The sequence below is a fragment of the Euleptes europaea genome, chromosome 11 (assembly GCF_029931775.1).
Source record: "Euleptes europaea isolate rEulEur1 chromosome 11, rEulEur1.hap1, whole genome shotgun sequence".
NCBI lineage: Eukaryota > Metazoa > Chordata > Lepidosauria > Squamata > Sphaerodactylidae > Euleptes > Euleptes europaea.
The window spans coordinates 53,362,290-53,366,633 of NC_079322.1; positions in this window are offsets into that span (position 1 = coordinate 53,362,290).

A 4,344-nucleotide genomic window follows, 5' to 3' on the forward strand; every position below is an offset into this window, starting at 1 on the left:
AAATTAAACCAATGTAAGGAGTATTTTTTCCAACAGACTCATGTTTCTCATGGAAAGAGTAGCCCTTAGCTGAGCTGTCTTAACTGGTATGCCAAAGTAAGGCAAAACAAGATAAGATCCAGGAGATCTGTGAAAATTTTCCATGTTTTTTTAGAGTAGCCATGGGACAGGAAGAGTAAATCATTTCCCTCATACTTACCCTCTTCCCCTTGCAACTTATTCCCTCCCTTGAAGCTCCTATTTGTCCTGCACATGAAAGCATACATCCTTACCGCGAAAAAAAAATTTTTTTAGAATGCATGAAGTAATCTTCAAATTACTGTTTTCTGACATCAGTCTGAGGCTTGCCTCTTTCATTTCTCTGACAGTCCAATAAGAAAAAATCCATATGCAATAAGAAAGATGAAATAGAATCACATATAATCCCATTTTGAAAGTGAATAGGCCAATGGAGGTAAAGATCAGTGAGCCAGTGTGAAGAAGCAGGTACGAGGGTGGGTTTCATGGACATCATCTTCTTTTTCACCAATGGAAAAGCTGGATGGATCCAACCCTTTTTTATAGCTCCATTGCCTGCCATGAAGCTGTGTCCCAATGAGCATACATAGTACCAACATATCAATGAAAGAACAAAATGGCAAAACAAATAAAAAGCAGACACACAAAACTAAAGCTTGCCAGTCAGTTTCATGGCAACAGGGTGTCATAGAATGCCATCAAAAGGGTAAAAGGGGCAGTGCTCACTATCTTTCTAACACCAGAAAGGAAGCTGACCCGTCCTCACTAGGCTGGGAATTCCAGATTCAGGACAATCCCATAGAGAAAACCCTTATTGGGTAAACCACTTGCTGTAGCTCTAATGGAAGGGGTACCATAGGAGGGTTTCTTTAGCAGAAGGAGAAGAACGATGCAGGAGGTGACATCTCTTCAAATATCTATTGGCCTGGACCATTAAGGGCTTAAAGATCAAAACCTTCAATAGGTAAATAAAGTCCAGAAACTCACTAGTAACCAGAGCCAGTTCTTTGCAAAACGATTAGAGTGTTCTTTCTGGCTACAGCCAGGATGCTGCCTCCTTGCAGCATTCTTGGACTCAGTGTAGTTATGAGCACTCTTTAAAAGACAGTCCCATACAGGCAGCATTACCAGTCTACTGAGCTTTACAGGGCATTCATTATATCTGAAGAGAAGAAGAGTTGGTTTTTATATGCCGACTCTCTCTACCACTTAAGGCAGAATCAAACCGACTTACAATCACCTTCCCTTCCCCACAACACCTACCCTGTGAGGTAGGTGGGGCTGAGAGAGCATGACTGGCCCAAGGTCACCCAGGTGGCTTTGTGCATAGGAGTGGGGAAACAAGTCCAGTTCACCAGATTAGCCCCCGTTGCTCATGTGGAGTGGGGAATCAAACCCGGTTCTCCAGATCAAACTCCACCACTCCAAACCACCAATCTTAACCACTATACCACGCTGGCTTATAGCACTGAAATTTCCGTTTCGCATGACAATGTATGTGTAGTTGTACAAAAGCATCCATGGTCACAAATGCCATCAAAGAATGGCGTGAATAGGCAGAGCAGCCTCCAGGGGTAACCCAACCCTTCAAGAGAAGTGTAATGTCATCCACAACAGGCTTCTTGACCAGTCCTAGTCAACTAACCACCATCAATAACTCAGTAAGCTTCAGTTTACTGATTGCCATCCAGTTCCTAAAGATCTCCAGATGCCAGTTCAGAAAATCAAGGGATTCAAGGAAAAATACATGTGGTTGAATATTGTCAGCATACGGACAATACCAGATCCTTCTACAACAGTGGTTCTCAACCTTTTTCGAGTCGCGACCCCCTTTTACAATTGCCAAGTAACCTGTGACCCTCATCACATTTGCATAAATTTGCATAAATGACATTTTCAATAGGATAAAGAAAACACATTTGTTTTTTTGGCAGTCCAGGGTATCCATATATATAATTACTTTAAATTTTAAAGTTTAAAACAAACAAGCAAACGGTACTACCACCTGTTGCGCAGCGGCTGTGACTGTGTGGCGCGGCAACCTTTCCTGGCATGGAGGAAAGAGTGCCTCTCAGCATGCACTGTGTTCCTTGTCTTCCCCTCTCTCCCCAAAAACTCTTCCAAGCAGGCCGGGGCTCTCGCGAGGAAACCCCCTCTCTTGTGACTGGGACACTGCTTGTGCACAGAACTGCAGTTATCCCTCAAAGCGGAGCTCCATTTAATCACCTCACGAGAGCGAAGGGCCAGGAAAGAGCTGAGGGCCGCTTATCCCGCTCGGACTTTTCGTGCCTTTTTCTCCCCTCTGCCAGTCACCGCTCCTTCTGCGCCTCACTGAACCTGCGCGCTCGAGGGGGAAATCCCAAACTGCTCACTCCGCCGCGTCTCTGCAGCCTGGCTCCTTCTGGCTGCCGGTCGGCCAGTTCCTCACCTCTCTGCTTGGGGTCTTCCCTGCCCTCGCGGACGGATCAGGGTTACAGGGCTTCTGGGTTAGTCCTGGACAGCCCGGGATGGGGGCTGTCCCAGGACAGTGGCTGCGACCCCCCAGAAAACACTTTGCGACCCCCTTGGGGGTCCCGACCCCTAGGTTGAGAACCACTGTTCTACAACATTCATCAAATATGAAAGGACAAAAGGACAATAAAAATGTACATGAAGTCTTTGAAGCTTGAACACTAATGAACATAAAGATACTATTAAAGCTTAAACAATAAAGAAAAGTTCAAGAAACATTTGAATGTTCATTAAATAAATTTCAATCAATTGCTCAATTGAACAGAGACTCACCCTGAAAATCTACAACCAAGAATCAAATCAAAGTACGATATGTGTCCCTTGCCATCACATTTTGCATAGTAAGTTGCTGCTTAAACAGGAAGAAAAAAAAGACAACATTTACAGTGCAACCCTGAGAACTTTTTCCTGGCAGTAAGTCCCATTGGATAGATCTGAGTAGGATTCTCAGTAGACCTGTTTAGGATGGCACTGTTAATCTCATTCCAATGCAAAGTATTGAATTTCACAAAACTACCACCTAGTTTTCATCAGCTGATCCACCTAGGTAAGTCACATGCTGACGTTTGTGTTATAACACGACACTCAATGCTCACTGGAAAAAAACCAAACACACCAAAGGTACTTTGTACATCATAAATAAAAACATTTAATAACTGGAATGAGGATGTGTTCAAGGAACAAAAAGCAACAGGCATTTGACAGCAAGAAGGACTTTTTACACAGTATCGGTAAGAGTATCAAGCAATACAAAGCCAACATGCTGCCTGCCTCCAAGGCATCCTTACAGAACTAACAAGCCAATTCATTACCATTTAGAATCTTGTTTTTCCAGAGACAGAAATCTCAACTGCAGACAAACCTGAAAACATTTTGCAATGTATTCGGAAGTCTGAGGTCATGTAAAAACAAGTCTGAAGTGATTAAAATGTTTGGAAATGGTAAAACCTTCTTTCATGAAATTAAGAGTTGCTTGAAAGGTTCTCTTAGTGGTTACAAGCCTATTAGAACACACACACTGCAGATCAAATGGAACGTGTCTACCACTTATAATTTAGTACCCATCAACATGATAGACAAACAGAAGGGGGGGGGTCAGCAATTTTTGCCTATTTTCCCACCAGGATCCAAGCCACTAAAATCGCAATCTGGACCCACTGACATTTACAGGCTCTCTAAGCCTTCTTCCGCTCATCTTCCTGGAAAGCACATGTTCCATCAGCTCAAACTCCACAGAATCAAGCAAGAAGCAGTGTGTGCTAGGGAAGGACACATTGAGGGGGGAGAGACAATTACAGAACAGCAGGAAAACAGGTTTACAGCCCTTAAATGACCTCATTTAAGAAGCTAGGATGGTGCAGGAATGTACCAATTAGGACAACACCACAGGCAACGGTTGGTTTTTGCATCCACACACGAGTTGTTGAAGCCAAGTTGACAAGTGCACGCTGTCGTTTTTCTTTCACTTAACAGGCATGAAGGTGTAGGCTGTAATTATTTGTCATCGCTTGGTGCCAGAGCTGTCTATGTTGTCAAACATTTGCCATCAGTTACCTGACATAGAAATGGTTTTTATTTAGCAACATGGAAAGTAAAATAATCCAAATTTTGTATTTGTTACAAGGTTAGGAGAAAATTACATGATTGTTATTTGTGCCCCTTGATTCTCATTCCATTAAAAATTTGGGGAAGGAAAACCCAATGTTTCCTGTGTATGATCAGATATAAGTAAGTTACTTTTAACAAAGAAAAGGAACACACACTACACATTTATGTACACATTTGGTGGTCTAAAAACTGAATCAAATAATTCTC